Source organism: Stegodyphus dumicola, chromosome 7, assembly GCF_044657685.1.
Source record: "Stegodyphus dumicola isolate Sdum_Otavi_A_Nest chromosome 7, ASM4465768v1".
Taxonomy (NCBI): Eukaryota; Metazoa; Arthropoda; class Arachnida; order Araneae; family Eresidae; genus Stegodyphus; species Stegodyphus dumicola.
The window spans coordinates 6,818,588-6,844,569 of NC_140774.1; positions in this window are offsets into that span (position 1 = coordinate 6,818,588).

Here is a 25,982-nt window from a genome sequence, read left to right on the forward strand (position 1 = left end):
TTTAATCCAAACATAATTCGCACATTTTTTTATGAATTATTTTTTAAATTTGTATTTTTAAATATTTTTTATAAATTTTTGGAAAACATTTTTGTATGATAACCTGCAAAAGATTAGAAACTTTTATTCAAAAGTTTATAAGATATACATGAGGTTACATATTGGATGGAGCGTTTTGAAATTTGGCATCATTTTTTGAGCGATAATAACTCCAAAACGGGTTTGCGCACTTTGTTAAAATTATTTGAAAGTATGAACGTGACCTTTTTTTCGCTTGTCTTCAATGAAAAAAAAAAAAAAAAAAAAAAAAGAAAGGAAAATAGGTTGCTATATATTACGAAGTTCGCCAAGTAAATTATTCTTGGCGAAAACTGAAAAAAATACTATAATAAAAAAAATAAATACTATAACTGAAAGATATAGAACTGTCTTTTTTTCCCTCGCAGTGTACTTACTTTAACTCGAATACTTGATGATTTATCATTAACATGTGCAATAAATTCTTTAGTTAAATCCTAAAATTGTGTTTCATTGTCTATTTTTTCAAAAATATTATCTTAGAAATGCTTTCATGTCTGTTAGAGGTTCGTAATGTGTTATGGCGAAAGATTTTAATCTAAATAGAGTACTTAATACTTACAAACTGCGAAATTCTTCATAAATCTTACAGGAAATTTTTGTTACTTGTTATGTTGTTAAGGAATTCTTACAAATGTGTTAAAATTTCATCTTAACTCAGTGTTTTCATTCAACTGTGATACCTACTTCTTGTTTTATATTAACAGCTAAGAAATTTCGAAATAGAAAATACGTTCTTACTCTTTTAGAATTCGAAAATATGTTAACAGGCAAGAAACGAAAGATGATACAATCTAAAATCTTATAGGAATTAGATAAGTATTTCTGCAAACGATTATAAAAAGATATGAAAATTTTGTTGACAACAAACAAAAAATTATTTAATGGAGAAAAGGGATAAAAGCCAGAAATTATTTTAGACATTACGCTAAATTTTTTTGTCTGGTTAAGAGCCTTTTATACATTTGATGCTGTAAGTTCTTCCTTTTAAATTCAATCATAACTTAGAGGTCTTGATGTAAATTCTTTTGCACACGATACACAGCTGCTGTGTGAGATGTCATAAATAGGTGAAATAAAAGAGCGAACACGCTTTTTTTAATCATAGTGGAAACATCGGAAATGGTTATCTTAAGGCGCAGTTTTCTTTTCAAATTTAAAGTGTAATTTTATACCTAGTTTGATTTAGTTTTCATAAAATGTCATGTTTCATGTCTTTAATTTTAGAATAAATGTATTTAAACGTATTAATTTCTGGAAAGCATTTTTTTCCTTTGATTTAGAAAAACAGAAATGCCCCTTTATATTCTAAGTTTATAATTTTTTATTGGCAACCTGATTATATTTCATTTCACTCACAATTTTTAGTTTTCTTTAATATTTCATTTGCCTCTGTAGTTTTCAAATGTTTTCATTGTAACTTTACGTGTTTTTTTCTAAATACTCAATTTAATAACATTTTCTGTTTTTTCTCTTTCGTACATTTTAATTTTATTTTCATCTAACGAAACGAACTCGCATTTATTTATTGATACAAATATGCTTGTTTTTATTAATGTAATAATTTTTTACTTTAATCCGTTATCCGTCTAACTTTTTTTACTTCATTTTTTTCTGTAATTTCATTCTACAGCCAAGGATTATTTTTGAATAAAAAGTGCTCTGATTATTTTACAGAAATGCAATTAAATTTTTTGCGTTCTATTTTTTAATTATAAAGTATTTATTTTCCTTTCCAATTCGTGATTGTAAAATGACTTCTGCTGTAATTATTATGCAAGATTTCGTTTAAATTTTTATGGAACTTATTAATTGCTATCTGCCTCTGATTCTTATTGTCACGTTTGCGGAAGTAGAATTTTTATATATTTCTCATTTCCTTTCACAGATAATGCTTTTATCCATGTGGTTTCGATTTTGAAAAGACATTGGACTATTTGTCTGCATTTATATTTTATTTGCTCACTGTTACTGGAAAAAAATATGCAAAGATACAATAGTAATATATCATTTTTCTTAACATGTAGTTTTACTTAATAGGCATGAAACATCATTTTGCTTAATACGCAATAAAATGTATTCAATGCATTATGTACAGGATGATTCTTAAGTATCAGACATAAATTTAAAGGCAGATAGAGAGGACCAAAATAAGCAGTTATTGTTACGGAATGCATGTACATAAATCGCACGTTTAAGCACTGGTATGTAAAGAATTTATAAACAGAAGGTAATTTAGAAAAGCTGGCAAAGTCCAAAGAAACAGATATTAAATGATTTAACTTCTCTCATTTGATCGTCAGAAATGCGATCACCAACAGTCACAAAATATTTAAAGTGGGAGCGCAAGGATTATGTGTACTTTAGCAGAAACATCAGACATTTCACCCATATTTTGAACAGACTGACGAAGAGATCATCATATAATCGGGACACCAGACCTAGCCACTGCAGTCTCATCGGAATTGATGACACTTTCACAGATTGTTCTTTTAATGTACCCCTAGAATAAATCCATTCATGTGAAATCATAGATTATGCTTTTAATGTACCCCTATAAGAACAAATACATTCATGTGAAATCACCGATCATGGTTGCCGAGGAACTGATCCACGTCACTCGATCCATAAAGGACCGTAGGTACTGTCGAGAGAATTTCTGAATTATTGCTTAAGAAAGCTAGTGCTCCAACTTGCTGCAACGGCACTCGTATTCGAGTAGCTTGTGGGGCATTGGAAACAAATTCAATCGATACATCCTGTAGAAAAATACAGTACATGAGATCATAAAAGCTAGTAGATATAATGCCTGGTCCTTACTAATTAATTGTATACCATGTCAGTCCAAACATCTACTAAGAATATTTCCTGGTAAGCATTTGATATCATAACATGTGCTCAAAGAGGTGGGTGTTAAACATATCCGAAAGTGCAAACGCTGCTTCATCACTGAATAACATATACGAAGTGAATCAATCAGTTAAATTTGCACACCATTGCTATTACCGTATTTACGCGAATCTAATGCGCATCGTTTTCGGCCAAATGTAGTACTCAAAATTGGGGTGCGCATTAGATTCGAGTGCAAAGTTCGCCGATGACGTCAACCGAATTTAAATCGTAACAATGGATTACTGTATTTCTCGACTACATTTACCGTTACATTTATCGTTGACACATTATTGCATACTGCAGAGTACGTAGTCACGAAATGGAGGGCAAGCAGAGAAGAATGTCATATGACACTACTTTCAAACGTAAAGTAATTCTTTATCCTGAAAGAAATGGCAATAGAAAGGCTGGGAGAGAGTTCAACGTAGCTGAGAGCAATGTTCGCTTGTGGCGGCAACAGAAATTGGCACTGTTTGCAACTAAAACTAGTAGAAAGAAATTCACTGGCACTCGCAAAGGAAGACACCCTAAAATTGAAGAAAAGGTTTTGGAATTTGTACGTGAAAGGAGGAAGAATGGACAACCTGTGACTAGCGACACTATAAGAAATAAAGCAAAAGAGGAGGCTGAAGTTCTTGGAATACCGAAACGAGAGTTTAAAGCTAGCCGTTGATGGGTGGATCGGTTTATGAAGCGGATGGGCTTATTTCTAAGACGCCGTACAACAATATGCCAAAAGCTTCCTGCAGATTTTGAGGGAAAACTACTGACATAACAGTATGTCATCACACTTCGGAAGGAAAAGAATTTTTCAATGGGGCAAATTGGCAACGCTGACGAGACGCCAATTTGGTTTGATATGCCTCGTAACTACACCATTACGGAGAAGGGGACTAAAAAAGTTATCATCAAAATAGTGAATAAAGACGTTTACTATTAATCACTGATTGTAGAAACTGTTAGCTAGATAGAAATGTTACCATTTATTTCATGTTCATACTTTACGATATGTACCGTATATACGATAGTGGTAATTAACAATGATTGTTTCACATAACAATAGCCCACTAATAGGTTAATTCTATGTTCTGTTACTTTATGTATAAATCCATTGTTGTATAAAATATGGTATCTAAATTTAAATAAAATTATCATACCATTGATTGATAGTTTATATACAAATCCATTGTTGTATAAAATAAGATTCAATAAATTCCTCATACCATTGATGCGCATTACATTCGCCGACAAACAATTTTTTTAAAGTTTTAAAATGGGGATGCGCATTAGATTCGATGGCGCATTAGATTCGCATAAATACGGTAATTAAAGCAACTGGGCAGAAAAGTTCTCTTTTGCCTCATTCCTTAGGAATGAGAAGGATGGAGACCAAACGGTTATGTTGACTATTTAGATGTCAAATTTTGAAAGTTCGGCGTTTGATACCTATTCTCAAATGTAGTTCTAACTAAACAATGCTTTACGATGAGCCTTTAACCAAAATTTTCTTTCTGGAGTCTGAGACACCACACTATGATCTTTTTTGATTGAAAGATTCATCGAGACTTATAATTTCAATAACAAATCGTTTTGTTTCGGAATTCATTCGTGACCCGGACTTCATTTTTATTAATGAAATTACAATACAGTATAGTATATAAATCAAAAGCAAAATAAAATATATATATTTACAATTTATCTCTATTTGGGCATTGATGCTCTGATTTTCCCAAGCATTTGTTAAATTTTGAATACTAATTTAGAAGTTTTGCGTATTTGCGATGAATTTATTCTCTTTCTATAATTCTCTTCATGATACAGTTTAGACATGGTGGGAAGAGTTTTTTGTTTCCTTAGCTATCAGAGGGCAGATTTTTATGTAGAGGGAGGCGTTTACCAGATCCCCACAGGCGCCGCATGCATTTCGTTGTGAGGATCTAACTCTGACCGTTTGTACACAGCGTTGCCAGCTGACACAAAGTTAACATTCAAAGGTTACAGATTCTACTTCAGTTTGCAAGTGATCTGAGTACATTTCTTCCCCATTTAAAATCCTCCAAAAGTTCTATCTCATTTAAAATTGGTTGTTTACGCCCAAGACCTGTCCAACAGCCCAAGGCCTGTCTAACAGATTACTGAGAGCGATTTGACGTAGAAGACGAATTTAGAAAACAGATCACTATTATGCAGATTGACACAAAAAATAATAATCAATGTAAGTCTTTTTTAGGAAAGAGATCTTATTCACAGAACCTTTCAGAATTTATGCTTTTGTAAATACTGGCCATCTATGGCACATAGCCAACCTGCAAGATTATTTCCATAAGTAAAACATTTAAAATATTTAATGAAATTTTTGTTAGATTATTATATTATGATTTTAAAGGAATAAACCTTCACGAGATTAATATTAACGTAGTTTAATTAGTAAAGTATATTTAACTTCCATTTATAAATTACTTGCGTGAAAATTCAGCTGTAGTAAAATTATTAATTAAAGACTATTTACATACTAGCTGACTGCAAGCATATCATTGTAGGGTATTCAATAAGAAAAAATCAACTATGAATTATACTAGTCTATTAATCAATCCCCAAGGCAATTTGGAAGTGACGTCAATATTCCTCATTTAGGAATTAAATAGTATCTCTGTCTATTTATATCGTACTGTAATATGAAAATTTGTGTTTTGTTTTGTTTTTATAATTAATTAAGCATTTTTCAATTGGAAATATACGTCTAGGACTGACGACGCGAAAATAAAGACTTAATCAAGACTTTTATGGAGACGGTGCCTATGACGATGACATATATATATATATAATTTTTTTTTCAAGTTTTACGGCCAATTTTCTAAAAGGTTTTCATAGTTTACATTTTTATATTAATATCTATAGTTTATTCACTAAGTGCGAAACGTTTATATTTATCATACCTTTGCGCAAATTTCCGTTGATGTACGACTCTCCTATTTTTATGTAGAAATATCTTCCCCCAGATAATAAATATTTGCAGAATAAAAGCAAAGGTACTTAGCATAAAGATAAAAATTAAATCTTTTAGTATTCTCCGCAATGATTTTCTTGGAGAATAAAGTTACTTTAGAGGGTCGTAAAGCATAAAAACCTGGAAAAAAACGGAATATTTATTTACAAACCTTTAAGGATTCCATAACGAATAAGAGTTGAAATGAAAAGCAAAGTTACATTACTTAATTAGGAATAATTAGGAATATATATATATTGAAATGAAAAGCAAAGTTACATTACTTAATTAGGAATAATTAGGAATATATATATATTGAAATGAAAAGCAAAGTTACATTACTTAATTAGGAATATGACAAAGCTCGCAAGCGAAATGTAACGAAATGAGTTTTGCAGTGCATAGATAACTTTCGAAATTAATTAGGAGAAACCGTAAAGTAAGGTTAATTCTTACAGTTATACTAGCTTTATCCCATTAACAATCGAGGTGGACAAGAGAGCTAAAAGTTATTAAGTGCTTTACGAATGCCATTTCTGGCTAGGGAAGTTTCTGGTTGTGTGAGTGCTTTTGAAGCTTTTCCCATGTGTAGAGAAACTAAGAGAATGTTTCCTCACTTTTCGCTGAAAGTTAAGACATCCGCTGAAAGTAATTCTCTTACTTTATATAAGTAGAAGTTTACCGTCCATGGAGAAATACCGTTCATGAAGGCATTTCCTCCAAACATGGGCACCCGTCAATTGCTTCACAGTAATATTGCCTTTCAGTGGAACAAAAATAAGATTCGTCTATGAGAAATATAAAAGGAAATATAATATATGAAGTTAACGGGTTTTGAAATTACAAATGGAAGGTCGTATGTGTTGCATTTCATACTGTTTATTTTCATGCATAAAATGAAATATTTTAGCAAATATTTTATAGTTGAAATTTAAGGTTCAGCTTATATAGGAATTTTAAATAATTCATAAACAATTCAATCACAAAAATAAAAGACTAAATTATGAAAATAGTATTGCTTTTATTTTGTTTTACCCTAAGAAACACTAATTAAATTTCTTAATATCGGCATCTAAATTGAAATTTTCTAGCAGTTCTCTCTTGGCCGGAAGTACAAGGTTATTATAATTAAAGATGAGATTTCAAAACGCTCTAGCTTTAAAACTCCTTGGCAAAATGACTTGATATATTACTAGAACAATCGTGAGGCAATAGAATTTTGTTTGCAGAAGAAAAAAAAAATAGTTTCAAAATATGCCGATAGATGGCGCTGTCAGGATTCACATTACTGTTGGTATGCAGATAATTAAGACTTAATATGCGCACTGCAAACATAACTAATAAAAATGCAGAGCACTAACCTTTTACCTGAATGCTTCATCATGATTGTGACGAGAAAGGATCATGTTCTTCACGTGAAGCATTTCTATCAGAATGATGAATGGGCGTTAACAGCTATCAGGAAGTTTCGGACATTGACAGGCATAAAATCCGGCCCAATGACCAAGTATGGCCTACAGAAAATTATAGATAAATTTGAAGGGACCGTTTCATTTGACGTGAAATGAGGATATCATAGATAAAAATAGTAATAAAAATATCATGGATAAAAATAGCAATGTGAAGTATACTTTTGCTCAATCATTTTTCTGTAATTAGCGCATTAGTTATAATGTGATTTAGATTTTCTCTTCTGGTTTGTAAAATAGTGGTAATTTCAATTAACTAATTCAATTCACTTCAAATTACAGATGTGTTTGATGTGTAAAAATTATGTATACAAAGCTACTCTGCTTTCCTCTCGTGTATAACACATTCTTACGAAATGCCCAGCTCCGGTAAATAAAATAGCTTTCCTTCAAAGCGGGTTTAGTGTTGCCATAAAATGGCAAGGAAAGACAGGGTTGCCAGATTTGGCGAGGAATCTCTTGATTGGCGACAAAATTGGAGATATGCCATACACGGAGCGAGAACAAATACTTACCGATTTGCCCCAGAATGTTCTCGAAAGCTATATAAACCCTGTCTGTACGCGAAGTAAGCCGTCTTTGGAACTGTTCCGTGTAATACTGACGATTAAATTGTGTTTTTGATTGTTCATCAAGTGTTGCCATTCATCACTCCAAATCCACGACACTGTAGAACGCAACAATATAATGGCGGGGAAACTAAAGGGAACAACCGTAAAACGTATATGCATAGTATTGGACATTAATAGTATTGGACAGAAGTAAATTAAATTTACTAAGTTGTGAAGTACACAGTTGTGAAGTATTTTCTCCGTCTTCACTGCGCACCTTCATGGTGTAACTGGAAGCCTGTCCGGTTCGCAATCAGAAGATTCAGAGTTCGAATCCCAGCGAGGATAACGCTGTATTTCCTGTCTTCCTACATGAATAATTACAGAAGATGTTTACACATTTTTAAAGCACACAAGACATTTTAACAAATAGAGAATTTAAAAAAAGCAAATGTTTTGAAATAAACATTTCTGGCAACTGATTATCATTTGAAATAAGAAGTATCGTCTGCAACTTTTAAATAAATTCTTTTTTCAAAATATGGCATGCAAATAAGTTTTTGAAAAATATGAATTGAAATGAAATTGAATGGATTAAAAAATTGAATTATTCCGTAATTCAGAACCTTTGTGAAATGCATAGTATTAAAAATTTCAAATGCAAAATAGGCAATACGTGGTATTAATCGGAAATCGGAAAATGTGTAACTTTCACGAAATACTGTACAAGCTGTGTGAAATGTTTGTGTGCATTTTTGTAAAATTAACACATATAATAAAGAAGCTACAAAAGTATCTTTTACAAATTCCAATATTCTGATTTAAATTATTCCAATATTTTGATTCCAATATTCTGTTTTTTTTGTTTATAATATGCAGAAAATTTAACTAAATTCAACGAAACATCAAGAGGCGAAAACATTAAGAACATCAAAGGCGAACCAAAAAAAGCGAAAACTTCAAGAGGAATATTAAACTCAAATTTAAAAGTAAAATAATGAGTATTTGATAAGAAATGAGCTTTTAAAAAAACTAGTAATTTTAACTGTGTATGCACATTATATATAAATCTTTCTGTATAATTTGGTAGCCAAGTGTATAGAGCTACGTATATAAAATTTACAAATAAATATCATTCAAAAACAATAAGATATCGAAGGCATGACGAACTATATTGAAGTTCTTTTCTAGAAGCAGCCGGAGCGTAAGAGATTTTACACAATTTATCTGTTTTTTACTTTAACGTTTGTTCATTTTGACATCAAATACATGTTTTATTCTCAAGTGCTTTTTCCTGTCATTTATACAGCGTCAGAAGCGTCGTTTTCTTTATTTACATAAAACTAGACTTTCAGGAAAATAGGAGTGCTCGATAAATTAAGATAATAGAATATTTGGGACAAACGCCTTATTTTTCATCTCTTTCCAGAAAGAAACTGCAGTATAACACCCTAAATTTTAATAACATTCTGAACTAGTTACCTTTTTCTAGTAAGGTACTAAATTATAAAAGACGAAAACGGGTATACTTAGCTTATCCATAAACAAAAAAAAAAAAACTATTTCTATCAAATAATCCTATCTCATCGAATACTCATCGAATAGTTAAATACCATTTTTTTTCTTAATGGGTAAGTTTTTCCTGAAGATTCTAAATAATTTTTTGTTGGTATTCTAAATGAATTCCTGACTGAATTTTTACTAGAAAGTAGTAGTTAGAGCAGGATTTTACATTGCCGTAGAACGATATGTGAAGTATTTCCCTAGAAATTCGAAAACAAATCTAAAATTTAAAATATATTGTTGATATAAAGAATATTTATGCATGGAATTCTAACCGACAAATCTTACTCGGACGAAGGTTTTAATCCTTTTATGAAGTCTTCTTAGATGTCAAATTCGATGTTATAGACGATGATAGTCATGGGGGGATCATCGCAAGCTGTTGGGAACAAAGTATTTTAAAAATTCATAAACTCAAAGTATTCTAAAAATAAAATTTGTGGCACAGCGTGCATATACATTCATATTAAAAGGTATGAGACCATATTAATTTTCTAAAAATTAATTTTTCAATTTTGATTGTGAAAGTAAATTAATAAAGCTACCAAATTAAGAACAAACAGGTAAATTAAGAATAAACAGGCAAATTTAAGATAGACAGGCTTCTTTTCTTAAAGAGATAATTTCAAGAATTTTTAATAGAATTCAAATGAGACTTACCAACATGTTTTTCCCTAACAGGCTGCAGCCAAAGCAAAGTTTATAAGTTCTATATACTCCTGAAAATCAAAATGTATAAAAAAATTTCAACATGAATAAAATCAGTTTATTCTTTCCAAGCAACAACCAATTCGTAAATAATTTTTTCCTTTCCAAACCAGGAAAGAAAAGCTTTTGACACTTCATGTTAGTACATATGGTGTCATGATTTAAAATTAATGTAATATAACAATATTTTTTCTCAATATCAATAAAAGAATTACGTAGCAATAACATATCGTGTCAATTATATTAACCTGAAATAAAAATGCTGCCAACAGTAGCTATTTACTTAAAATCCTGACATTAATGAAATCTTTCGACGTATAATGACGTCGCAATCAAATCGCATGCTTTCTTCAACGTCAGAATATGACTTTATGTAATAATAATATGTTTAATGTTTGGCAATACTATTTTTAGTTCATATTTTGTAAAACTTACCTAACAAACTTTACGATTTGAAAGCGAGCAGTGGCAACAATTTCCCAAATGAAGCAGATTTTTATCTTTTTATCTTCAGCGTGCTAGGATGCTGCCACTCGAAAAAATGAGGGCGAAAATTAGCGGAGTATTTAATTAATATCTCGGCTAATTAAACTCATACGAAGATAACAATGGTCGAAATGGCTTCCCGCGAATTTTTGGAATCGGGAATAATATATTGAATGCTTGACAATACTATTTTTATTTCATATTTTGTAAAACTTCGAACATTTTTAAGGAAATCTAGGATTTGAAAGCGAGCAGTGACAACAATTTTCGAAATAAAGCAGATTTTTATCTTATTTCCAGCGTGGGAGACTGAAGCCACCCGGAAAAATTAAAACAAAAATTAGCGTTTTCCCGAGTTTTTAATTAATATTTCATCTTAATTAGACGAGATATTAATTAAGTCGTAAGAAGATGAGAATGTTCTAAATGGCTTTCCACGAATTTTTGGAATCCGGGGGGGTATCTCTCTCAAAGCTCAACTCCTTGCCGATCTGAAGGAGATAATGCAACAAACAAACAAACAGATATGGACAGATGTTTAATAGTAAGGATTATCAACGTTTATTTTTGTCAACAGTATTACGCATAAAATTGTATCTATTAACAGAAAAAATATTTTTTAGAAATCTGAGTTCGAAGCAACATTTACTTCAGTATATCTATGGATGGGCTGAAACTTCCAAGAAATACAGTTGCTGGTATAAAATCGGTGAAAATTGGAGAGAAGAGTATAATTATATGTTTTAAAAAAATTTACCTTTTATCAAAGTGAAGTGCATAATATTACCAAGCTTAATAACAAGCAAGTAACACGTCTATGGCACTTTGAAAAATTTTCAAAATTTATTGATCAGAGTTGAAACATTGCTATATCAAATCACACAGGAAGCAAGAATCTTTAAAATTCAAAATAAAAGGAAAGTTAAAGCTGCATAGCAATTCGACAACCTATGATAATAGTTCAAAAAAGTCAAATGTTAAAAGCATCGATAGAGCGAGTAAGTTGGTTTTGACATTTTTCTCAAAACGAGTTTTTTTTTTTTTTCTATTTACATGCTCTTTTTGTAACATTTCACCCATAAAACAAAACAGAAATTTTAATTTTATAGTATTATGTAGCTGTACGTATTGACTGAACCTTAAAAAATAATAATTTTTATGCTTACCGTGTACCTAAGTTAGATCGTATATCTGAAATCATGTATCATGTATCGAGGATCTTTTAAGATTCCTTTTAAAACATAAAATAATTAGAACAAAAAAAATTGTAAGCTTTCAGATTTTATATTACGCCCAAAGGGGCGTTTTTTAATGTTTTGTCTTTTTTACCTTTATTTATTAAATATCATGTTCTTCGCACTTAAACCATAAAATTCATTTCAACAGCAATATTGCAAAGTATTTAAAAGAGCGTATTTTTAGAATTTACGATAAATGGTTTCGTGCGCTGGAGATAAATATGTTTTTTTTTTTTTCGTACTGTGTTGCCATTGCTCGCTTGGAAGTCGTTAAGTTTCTTAACTCAAAACTCAAAAATGCTTTACAAAATACGAAAAAGATAATAAATTTATTTAAATTTATTTTAATTATATTTAAAGAAATTAAATAGCACTCTTCGCTATTTAATTTCTTTAAATATAATACACGGCTCAAATATTTGGTGGCAACAATTTAAAACGTGATTTGCCGTTTGTAGTGAATCAACGCAAAATGCCAAAACGAAATTAATAGCCCTTCTGGACAAATTGCCTCTTTGAGCTAAAAAGTAAATTTTTAATTTAACGTAATAACTCTATAAATGAAATACTTTAACAATGTAGTGAGTTTTGTGAAGAAAATAGTCAGGTTATTTATGATGGAAATTTCATGTTTTCCGCTGTCAAAAAGGTCATATACCCCTTAAATTGACTAATCTTCTTTAAATGCTCTAGCTTATTGATTAGCGTCAGTGCAGGCTCTGCAGCATATAAACCGATACGTAGATTGTATTTTGATGAGACGTACATTTCGGCATTCTTAAAACTCTCCACAAATCTGGGGGGGGGGGGAATAATGTCAAAATGCTTGCTTTATCAGCAAGTACATTTAAAACATTAATGTACATGTAAAAACAATTAATTTCAAATGAGACACCTATGTTTTGAAGATATGCCAGACATGTTGAAATACAGTACTTGTGGAATTTTCATTTCTTAACTTCAAAAGAAAGTACATATGTTTTCTCATTTAATTTCTTCTTCCAGTATTGTATACAAAGTAACTCTTTACGACAGGTATTATCCATAACTCAGGAATCTTTTGCGATTTTTGCACTTACCATTTATCCTTTTCATTTTGTTGAGAATATAAATTCGATTTATTTTGCATCAGTAGTTATGTTTTCTGTTGAATTGGTTTAAGATTTAATTCTAAAAATCTAGTTATTCGACATGTTTCTTTTTATAAAGCTGTCTTTTCTATTACACTAGAGAAGCAATTAATTATAATTAAAATAAACCTACAGTTCTGTACCTCTTATCAGTTATTTTTATCATTAATCTGCATTTAATTAGTTCTCGCATCAGGCTAAAAATTAATTTTAATTAATACGCAAATTATATCAATAAAAAATTTATTTCATTATAAATTGCTCATCGGCTCGTTAGCTAATATCAGAAATTAAGTTCAAATAGTTTCATTTGTAATAATAATAATAATAATAGTAAATTAAACTAATGTTTAATCAATAAAATATTCACGACTTCTTTATTCTTTTTTCATTTGGCTCTTAATAATAATGTTACGTTTTTTTTTTTTTTTTTCCTGACACCAGTTCGTACGTTATTTTCTTCCTTCCCGTTCGAACGGGGTTCGTAAATTTGGAGTGAATAATGAGAATACTACTTGATGAAGTATCGAAACACACTTTATTTAGCCAGTATCAATCAGGACAGCTCCAAACTTTTACAGTCGTCGAAGATCTGCTATAAACACGCTGGACCAATCAGCGACATGCCTTCAGCTTATTAGGCTATCACGGTGGAGACACCTTCACCGCAAAGCACCAGAGTACAGCTCCCGACTCTGCTCGGTCGTTCTCGGAACTCCACGTACTCTCGAGACTCCCCACGCTACAACTCGAGATGCACTTGACGACACGTACAGCACAGCTCCCGACTCTTCGGTTCAGTCGTTCCCGGAGCTCAACACGCTTTCTCGACGATGCACTAACCCCGATACACTAAGAGACTCTTCGATGCACTCGACGACCCACTCCGCACTCGCTGGCCGGCTGTCAACTAGATCGTCTCCGCACGGACTAACTAGAATGGCACACTATCTCGCACTCTACGAGGCACTTTCACTCGCCCTCTCGACAAGGCACACTCTCTGACTGCGGACCAGCAGGATTTATATAGCTTTCGGCTTGTGTTCGAGAACATTCTAGGCTGAACCGGTAAGAATTCGTTCCAGAAGGTTCTCCATCCGACCATGGCATGTCGCCAATTTTGTCGCCAAATGGGCGATTTCTCACCAAATGTGACAACCCTGCTTTCCCTTGCCATATTATGGCAACCCTAATCCTGCTTTGTGGTGAAGTTATCTCACCGCGCCTGTACATTTCGTAACAATATCAATTATATATGGGTCATATAAATTTTCGAATTTCTTGAATCTCGACAGAAAACAGAATTTAAAAAAAAATAGAGGAGGAAAACTAGAATCATCGTGATTTTTTTTTCATTAGAATCGATTGAATCTTAACCTAATATGAATAATATATATATATATATATATATAGGAACAGAAACAAGAACAGAAACATGAAGAGAAATTAAGTAAAGCAATTAATTATTGGACTAAATTTTAGTCAGTATATTTATGTTACTAGGTTCCTATCGTAGTAAAAATTTAAAAAATCCTGCAAAGAAATATTATTTTGAACCGTAAAAATGAAAAGTAAAAGAATTAATAAACTATAAAAGTAAAACAGTTGTAAATAGCTTTATTGGAATTCTCTGAAAATAACTCACATGCACATCAAAACATCGCGGAAATAGTTAATTTATATAAGACTATAAATAGCTTGAACGCACACAGAAAATAATTTGTCTTCTCAGGCTAGATAATTTTTATTACTTGTGTTTGCGATATTCCCGTTGCTTTAAGATTACTCTTTACTGAGTACGTACATGAAATTATTGACAACATTTAGAGTAGCCTAAGAAGTTTGTTTTGAGATGAAAATTCATTCAAAAAATAGCGTCTAAATGTCAAATGAAATACGATATTGCATTTTTTTTTTTTTTTTAAATTTTTAGAAGAAATATTTCTGAATTTCGTTTGCTTTCTATTTAGATCCAGCAATGTGCTAAGCCTCCAGGCAAATCTTATTCATTTCACAATATTTCAAGACAGAATTAGTAAAAGTGAAAAATGTTATGAACGAAACTTCAAGAAATGGCATTTCGAGGGCATATTTGCGTCCATGAAAGGAAAGCAAATGTTATCGTGAGTGAAACTTTCATAATCAACACGCTCTGACAGTTTCTGTTGTCATAAGAGCTTCAATAATATCATATCCAGCAGTTAGCTTTAAAATAATCGTTTCTGTGTTGAGGAGGGAAGACATTTTATAACCAACAGAAATTTATGCTCATAATTCAGCCCGCTTGCTTATACCACTTGCTCTGAAAATAATATTACGTTACGATTTTAGTATGTGCAGAAAAGTGTCTGCAATTCCTTTGTAAGTTATCCCATCAAGAGTCAGATAAGATTCTCGGCAGTGAACTCAAACTGGCGAGTCACGTGCTCACCACGAAGCAATTTTAAATGGGCCTGTGAATGCATTTCAATTCTGTATTTGTTGTAAATACTGTCTTGTGGTTTTATACGCATGGAGATATTGCACGCGACTATTGTTGAATATAAAAGAGACAGAATGAATTGACTGGGACTTGTCACTGTGTGCTTGAACTACGAGCTACGTACCTGGCGTGAGATAGAAGAACTTCCTGTGTCCGTTCAATTAATAAACTTAGTTGAACAGCTAGCATTTAGTAGTACTTCAGTATTCTAGTATTTATGGAATTAATGTTTTTGAATTTGGTAATCTTCAGATAAACAGGTCGATTCAAAATGGTCGATGACTCACCTTCACATCTCCGCGTTCTATCAATACAGTAATTACAGGCAAAGGCCTATATTGTTTCTCCCCCATCTAGTTCACCCATTAGTGGAAATTCAAATAAGATCTCATACGCGCGGAATCTCCTTTAAGAGGCACCTGAGGTGCTGGTAAGAGTGCGATGAAGTTCGCGCTGAGACCAGCCTAAGAAACATTATCACAGTACATATGGCTTGTATATCATGTTTCTTTGTGTTTTATATCAATCTGTTCTATTACAACGTGTATGTTTGGAATTGCACATATGTTTCAAAAGTTGCTTTTGAAAGAATTAGAAGTAATTAGTAGGCAATAAAAAAAAATTCCAGGTACGTCTTTAGATCTCAACTAAAAAGTACGAGTATATATATGAATTTGAGTTTCTATTTTCATTATTTTAACTAATACCTTTTATGTATTTTTGATAGATATTTAGTAAGTGAAATTTAAAAGCTTTTTTTGTTTTAATTTTTTTAATGGTTTTTAATGGTTTTTATTTTTTTAAGAAAAAATTTAATTTTGATTAAAAAAATCAAGCTTGTCAGACCTGCTTTTATAGCATGCATGCGGCCTGCACGTAGTTTGAGTTTGAGACCATTAATTTAAAGTACTTTTTTATACATCTGGATACAAGTAATTTTAAATGCCAGAATTTTATCTATTAATTTGCATTTTATATTTAAATAAAGCGTATGTCTTTGTTAAACATAAAAATTTAAACATTTATTATCTTAAATTTTAGCGTATAATAATAAAAATGCACAAAATTTACTTACACGAAAAACACAGGAATTCAGTAACAAATCAATGTATTGATATTTTGTAAATTCGACAATGATCACAATGACTTCAAGAAACATACTTTTGTTATACTATTATCTTAGAGGTTACAGCAAATAAAACTCAAATCCATGAAAACTTGAATTAACCTATATAAATCAGAATATAATTAATGTATTACATGAATGTAGTCTATTTCCTTTATATTTAGAATAAACATACCTAAAAATATATGCAAAATTTGAAATCATCAAACTTTAATTTCTTAAGCTGTAGTGTTTCAGATCAAGAGAAATCACAGAAAGTTTCATTTTCTGGAAAAGTAAAAATAACCCATACTGTAACCTTTACTATTGATGTACTTACTAAAACAGTAAAATAAATTGTTTTGGATCGTTCTACATAAAACACTTATCTTTTCTACATAAAATATTATAATACTACTACATATGTTATAATACTTTCTACATAATCCATACATATATATTTATATGTATGGATTTCTTTATCTACATAAAACACTTTCTCTTTCTTACCCCCTATGTTTGAGTGATTTTAAAATTTTCCTCTATTCTTGTTTTGGAGAGAAAAATGTGTTTATGTACAAAATAAACGTAATGTGCTTCTTTTCAGCAATACAGGTGACAGGTGACCGAGGATGGGGCCGCCTGGTGTCTAACATAGATAAACAGGCATATGTCCCGCGTCCTCCACTATCTAGAGGCAACAACTCCCTGGAGCCCCATTTGCAGCAATACAGTATTTACAATAAATGTTCAAAAAAGAGAACAGTAACAGTAATAGGAACTACAGCTGTGATTGGCTGGCTATGCAGCGGTAGTGAACCGGACAAACCACGATCCGATGCATCAGAGCATCATTCGCAACTCTGATGTCAAGTGTGATGGGTGAGTTTACGCACAGGGAAATCATGTATGGTGCTGCTAATGAGAAATGCAGAGCAGCGTTACGGTTGTACCAGGAACGATTTCCGAACAGGCGTATGCCGAAGCACACAATGTTCGAGAGGTTGCATCTATCTCTGTGTGAAACAAGTCATTTGAAGCCACCTCTGACACTAGAAATGGAAGAAGAAATGCACGACAACCTCGCATTGAAGAATCCATCTTGAGCATTGTGCATGAATCACCTCAGACAAGTACAAGAGCTATTGCACGTCGTCTGCATCTGAGTCATTCCACCGTTTGGAGAGTATTGCACGAAAATGGTTTAAACCAATACCATTTGCAGAGAGTCCAAGCCTTGCAGGAGACAGATTACCCTCTTCGAGTTAATTTCAGTCATTGGTTCTTGCAGCAGTGTGCGGCGCAGGCGGATTTCCCATCGGATGTGCTATTCACGGACGAAGCAACTTTCTCACGGGACGGCATCTTCAATAGCCACAACATGCACGTGTGGGCAACTCATAATCCATACGGCACACTTCTACATGCATTCAAACCCGCTTCTCGGTGAATGTGTGTGCGGGTATTGTTAACGACTACGTCATAGGCCCATACCCTCTTACCTGCACGTACAATTGACTTATGTTATCATATTTTTCTGCAAGAGGTGCTACCGGAATTGCTGCAGCATGTTCCGGCTGTCGTTTGTGATCGCATGTAGTTCCAGCATGATGGTGCACCAGCCCATAACCACGTGCGGGTCCGCAATTACTTGGATGGGACATTTCCGGGCCGATGGATTGGCCGTGGAGGACCCGTACGATGGCCACCCTGTTCGCCATATTTATCCAGCTTGGCCTTTTTTATGGGGCCATCTGAAGAGCATCATTTACGAGATTCCCGTTGACTCATTGAAGGACGTCGTTGCACGACTATCCATTGTGGCTGCAGGCGTGAGCGAAATGCCTGTCGATTTTCAAAATGTTCGTCAATCCCTTCTGCGACGTTAACAAGCGTGTATTAACAAGCATGTATTTAACAAAACAACATTTTGTTAAACTTTCTGCTTGCAGAATGCTACTCTCTGTTTCAAAACTGAGCTGTCAAGTAATATTAAGATAGCCGTAGCTGTGGTTCTAATTGAAATAAGAATAAAAATTTTCCTAGAATTCATAAGAAAAGGACGAGACTTTAACATAAAGAAAGAAATGAGTGTTTTAATCACATGCGATGTTTTAAATGTGTACACATACTTTTAAATCCTTCTAATAAAACTTAAAAAAAAAGAACTCTTAAATATGCACGAAAATTATTAAATACTTTCTAAATTTTACCTAGCACGCGAGAAAAATGTTTTACTGGTGTATTATTATATTATTTTTTTGGGGGGGATTCATTTGCAGAAATAAAAAACTCTAAGAGATGAAACGATGTAACATTTGTAGCACTTGCATAATATGGGCTAATACAAAAGCCGCTAAACACTGACAGTTCGGTATGTGGTTCGAATCCCGGCGAACGAGTTGGCTGCATGGGCGTTTTTGCGGCTTTCCTCATGTTTAACGTGCATGCAAATTATTTTTCCTTAAAACGTCCTCCCTGAAGACATCCCTTTCCTTAGACAGATAGCCCTCGAGTATCTTGCCATTATAAATTAAATCCAACCAAACCAGTACATCCCTTGTCCAGAAGACGTTGGCAAGACATTCCCCTAATCTTCTCCTAACCCTAGTTATGAATCTTGCTAAATTCTATTTTAATCAATCTTTTAGCAGAATCAAATGTTATTTAATAGCTATGTTTCACGATGACAGTCGTACGTTTTCTTTACCAGAAAATCTGTTCTTCCATTCCCGAACAAGCTAAACTAAGTCGGCAAACACCGTAATGCTAATTGATTTGTGATGAAAATTCAGAAGCTATTGGCCCATAAGAAAATTCAGAAGCTATTGGCACATATAAAAAACTATAGGCTTTCAAATTTCAGAAAATACTTCCTATTCAAAATAATGTGACGTTTATATCAACTCCAATCAAGCGGTAGTTTATAGAACGGACATGGCAGCAAGATTGAATGTCAGAATAGAAAACGGATTTTTTTTATACTTGAAGATATAAAAACAATTTGAAGGAATGAAAGCCTTTCTTCTATGTATTCTTTTAATTTAACCGGCCGAAGCACCTATCAGATGATTCGGATACCTCGAGTCTGATTCCGAAACTTTGTTCTTGTATGACTTCTTATATTTCTTCTTCTTTTTCTAGCAGAGTAACTAAGGTTGCTAAATATTTGAATTCGATCCCAGGACAAGGGGGTAGCTGTATGGTTGACTTTCGTTGCTTTATTGACATGTATGGTGAATTTGAGGCAATTTTTTTTATAAAGTTGGCTAACCATCGGCAGAACGAGAAAGTTGCTGAACACAGGTAGTGTGACTTGGTTTGGACTCCAGGCGAAAAGGCTGGCTACATAAGCGCTTTGGAGTTTTTTTCTCATGTATAAGGAAGACATGCACCACATTCTGTTAAACATCTCTTCACGAAAGCATTCTTCCCCTTAGATAGTCCTAGTTTACTTTTACAAGCACACATAGAGTAAGCCAAAGCAATTCTTAGAATGTCCTCCACGAAGGCATCCCTTCTCTTAAGTAGATATTCCTCGTGTGCTTCGCTGTATTCAAATATAGTAATCCAAATTTCTATCGTCCCCTTTTTGTAGCTGAAGTTTATACCTGAAATATATTGTTCTCTTTATGTGCATATGTTCATCTGAAACATGTTATCGTAACCGATCTGAAACAATTTGTTACAACTGTGGTGATATTTTAAAGAAAGAAACATCATAGATTTTGCTAAAATGTGAACTGTACAAGTTTAGCTACACCTGTCACTGAATAAACGAGCAGAAGCCATAATTCAGAGATAGCGTTTTTTTATCTTGAATATGTCTTTATATCTCAGAACAACAGAAAAAAAGATTTCTTCAATTGTTACAGAGATCTTTTGTGTAACAGAAGACTGAGATGTAGATCCATTATAAAGCAAATTTAGATTTCGGTTATTTTCTTATCTCAATGACATTCTACTGGATTCAGACTCCAGAAAAAAATTCTCCTTTTGAAAAAGTAATCTTCCACCTTCTGTTTGACTTTTCCCTTCAAACGCATCTGATGTTCTAAATGAATTTTAAGCTCCATTTCTGTTCGTAGAAAGCTGTCTAGAGTGTCTCTGAAATATCTTTACATCTTATGGAATGAAAGAGAATTTACGATGTTCTTTGAGAGCAACTCTTGATAGCCTAACATTAAGTCTTACGGACGTTCTTTGAAACTTCTGTTCGTATATGGAATGATATATTTTAATAAATCTTTCAATTTTTATGTCAATAGCATGATGTAAATAAAGACGTGAAAACTTTAGATTTCCTTTCTTAACACTGTTGACAACAAGGAGGAAGTAAATTCATAGTATGTCTAACGCCATCCGACTTTTCTAGCAACCGAAATAATTATTACTCACATTTCAATGAAATATTAAATCTTACTTGATAATTTCTAATTTACTTATGATGATAAAATATTTGTTATTTCACAAAAGTATGAATTCTGACAGTTCAAGTTTAAAATTTAGTCTGAAATCACTAAATTTCAAGAATAAAACATAATTTATATTTATTGTATATTACTAATACGCAAGTAACAATGCGTAAGTATTACTACGTGCGTACGGGTTCATAATAGATTAAATGCACACAGACAGAAATTAGTTTAATAAAATTTATTTTCCCAAAAGAAACAATTTACAGCTCTGGAACTTTTCCGAAAAGCATTCGTACAGCTAATTCTCATTATGGCAGAGCATAATCAGTAGTTAACATTTAAAACTACTAAGGACGTTAAACACAAGACAACATAAATAACCTTAAGTGTCAGCACAATGATCTATCAATATTCTCAGTACTCTGAGCTAAACTCTGAACTCAACTCTGATCTAAACTGAGAATTAATGCTCCTTTCGGTCTGATATAGTTTTACCTCGACTGCCGAGAATTTTCCATTATTTCGATTTCTCGAAACTGCTGGAATGTTTAAACAGTTGCAGTTACATACGCCCAGATACATTTATTATAGTTACATAAGGCCTGTTACAATTATACTTACATAGAGATCTGACCAGTATACAAGGATCGACCCAAATGATCGGACCCAAGCTGGGTGACTTTTGGTGCTTTCTCGCCAAATCTAGCGACGAAAATTAATCGCTAAACCCATTTCCTGCTTGGTGTTATTTCGTTAATTTGGCGAAATAGCGATTTACCTCAATGTTAAATAAACTTGCAGCTACAACTTTACTTTTCAGGCGAGGCTTTCGCATTCCTGGGGCATTTATGTTACGTAATGCATGAGATACTATAATTTCACTAAGATAATTACAGATAATTTCACTAAGATTATTTACATATATACAAAATTAGTAATAATATTGTACTGTTGCTAACTATAACTGCTTACAGTTAAAGCAAATTCTACTTAATACGCGAAGAATATCGTAAATAAGCAAAATCAATTACAGATGAGCAGTGTTTATTGCAATCAACGATCCTGAACTGAACCATTCAGCTAACTGAACAGATTTCCGGCTCCACCACAGCCTTATTAATAAGGTTACCCATGCTCTCTGGAAGCTTCCGGAAAACACACACACACATTTTCAGAGCTTAAAAGTCGTTTTCCGGAAAACTTTATCATTGCCATTAAGCTGGAGCGAAACGGGCAAATATCGACTAACATCTTCGCGAAAGCTCAAAAGAGATTAAGCTTCCATCAATTCAATATTAAAAGATTTATAACAAACACATAACGGAATAAATTGTCGACACATTAAATAAGTAGCCATCAATCCAGTTAAACAGACAATAAAATTTTTACATGAAAAGCAGAATGTAAATGAATTAATAAATAAACGCAATGTGCAAAAGCACAATAAAACAAAACAAAAAAAGTAGTAAATAAAAATCCGTGAAATAAATCTAAAATATTTAAAACAAATTTACAACAATATGTTAAGACGTTAAAAAAAGAGTGTTTGTAAGGCTCTTGATGATTTCTAGAGTTACAAAAACTAACACATTATTTATTTAGAAACATCAAGCAGTTTCGTCAGTGGTGTTGTTAGCTCTTTGGGCTTCCAAAAAAGCCTTATATGTTTAATTTGATTTTGTGTTCCATGCATTTGCTTTCAATTTTTAGTTTTCGTTAAGTCGCTTTGGTAAGATTTCTTCTTGTAGCTCAATTCTGGAAGTAAAAATATGACGCTGCTTTACCTCTTGATGCATCAATGATTTGTCTTGAGGTTTCTCTTGCTTTCTTACTAAAACATTTTCACTTTCGATTGTCTTCTCGAATTTTGCTCTGATTTGTTATGAAATTTATCTGTGAGACATTCAATGAGTCTTCTTGTGCTTCAGTATAGTTTTAGCGCCAAAGATGCTATTAGTGTTGAAATTCCCCTTTTTCTCCATATAATTTTTCAAATAATGTTTTCTTTGTTGCCATCAAATTTTATTCCCATGCACCATTTTTAAAGAAATAATGTAACAATCTTTAAGAACAGTATAGCAACACTAATAAAAAGATGTTGCCACCAAATATTACCGTTACGCTTTATTTTTAAAAAAGCAATTAAAACTGTGTATGACTTCTCTTATCCTTCTACTGGGAATTCTAAAGGTACGTTGTTTTAGGCGTTTTCTGATTTCGTTGTTAAATTTTAAAAACAAAAATTTAATACTAAAAAATCTGACGTGTATACCACATGACTACCTTGCACGGAATATTAAATTATACGCATTTTTTCTTGCATTTCATTGCTTATTGGATTAAATCAAATCTACATCGTTGATAGCGCATAAACCACAATAGAATAAATGCACTTAAAAATTTACTCTATTTTTTTACCATAGCGACACTCTGGCTCTAGGTTCACTTAACAGTGCTACATTTAGTCCATATTATACCTCAGAATGCATATGAATTTATATCATTTGAAGAATTATCTAATCGTTGCCACATGTTCTATGCAAATACTACAATAAATCTAAAACGATGTATAAAAGAAATTAAGCAAACAAAACAAAAAAGAAACGGTTTTTCAAAAACGATACAGTATTTCTCACTCAATTAATTCAGTTCTCACTTCCCGACAAGGCAAAAGTACATAAAAACTCAAAATATCTATATTAAAAATTACGAAGTAAATCTGAAACACTTATTTCCTCGAAAAAATTCCAGAATGGATTAAGCATGATTTAATTCAAAATAATAAAAGAAGGCGTTATCTTTGTTATTGCGAAGCTTTGTTTCTCTAGATTGGGAACAAATCCGCTATTTTGCCAAGTTTGAAATGTAAACAAACATGTCCGCCATCGCAAAATGCATTAGGCTTAGCTGCACTTTAACAACTTTTAAATTGTTGATAACTCCTCAATATTGCATGCAGATTTACAAAAAGGTATAAAAACCTTAACCGGAGGATAAGAACAACACAATTCAATCATAGCAATTGCCCAAGTAGTTGTAACTTGTATTCGCACTAAATGAATTTAAGATCATACAACATATATATATATATATATATATATATACATATATTTATATACTTTTGGTGCGGCCGATTGCAACCAAAATACGAGGTGCACATCTACATGTTATAGCAGTCCTATATTCAAAATTTCAACGTTCTGAGGCTACTCGTTTTTGAATTATGCGAGATACGTACTCATGTACGTACATACGTTCGTACAGACGCCACGAAAAATTCTCTTCAGAATTAATTTTAAAGCAGTTTTATAATTTTTTTGAAGGAAAAGAGTATTTTATTCTGTCCTTACGTACAGATATCACGCAAAAACATCGTTAAATTGCATTCGATATTTTCGTTGGATATTTTCGTTGAAATATGCTGTCTGCAACTTTTCGCGATTACAATACTTCCTTTTTACTTAGTACAAGGAAGTCAAAATCAAGCAATGTAATTAATATTATTAAGTAAATTGAACCTATTTAGAAAGCATTGGAAAAAATAATGGTAACACTTTACACTACATCGGAAATTTTAAACATATGCTGCATTGAAACATTTTGCAATTTTGCTGTTGAACTTATGTGATTCAAGTGGATTGGAAAAAAATTGCGACAAAAAAATATCGAATAAAGCTGTTTAGTTCATCGTATTAAGAAAAATTAACCTTGATATGATAAACTGAGAAACGCGTGAAAAAGTTTAAAAAAAATGTATGGCAGCACTTAACAGTCTATTGGGAATTCTAAAACATGTGACTTTATTGTTGAACTTTATGTTGTGTAAATGCGAATAAATCAATGTTTAATAATAGATATAAAAAGACGAAACGTTGTGTTAGCAGGAGCGAGCTCAATGTCAGAATGTTACCACTCTCTAAGCTCAGCCAAAGCATAAAAAAACCTTAGCAAACCTTCTGGTGACACACTAAAATATGAACTCTTTCAAAAAAATTTTTTATGGCCAACTAACAGACATAATAAATTGATACGTAGTATGTTCATAAATCAACGCGTCTTCTATCGGATAGAACGCAGACTGAAAAATGAAAAAGTAATAATTGTTGAAACGTTCAGAATGCCAAAATAAAAATTAAAAACCAGATAAAAAATTAAAAATGTAAGATTTTTAAACATCCATTGCTTGTAAGTAACTTATTTTGTTCATCAATAGCAAACGGATTACAATGGAAGAATAATATTTATCTTACGTTTTACCGAATGGTAACAAATTTGAATGGAACGTGACACAATGCAAAATCGTGTTTCATGACTAATAGCCCTTTTGGGCGAACAAAAGCATAAATATTAAAAATAGGAATTATAGGTATAGTTGAACAGTTTGAGCCTAACTGTAACTAATAAGGAAAAGTGTGGACTTCCTGAGGACAATCGCATGTAACTCTGAGAGGTTATTAAACAACTCGATTCGAACTCGGATTGTATTTAGCTCTCTTAAGCATTCGGTCTCTGACGGACGTGACCAGAAGAAATAAAAGACCAGAAGACTTCATCCACCCAAGAGTATTAAGTCTTAGAAACCAACTTAGAGGGGAAAGCTAAGTTTTACTTTCGTTCAGCGCTTAATCTGGATTTTCTTATTATAATAAACTGTTAAGACACCGATTCTCTCATGAATTAATTAAGCGAGCGTGTGAAACTTTACTAAGATGCTGATGTCTCTGTTAATTTTGGGAATAATAAACGTCTCCCACACGGGAACGTGGTTAACGACTCTGATTGTCTTACCGGAGTGCCCGAGTTAGAATCTCAGGAAAAGCATCGATGTTAAGTGACTTTCCCTTCATAGGAGGCAACGATGACCCACCTATTAGGT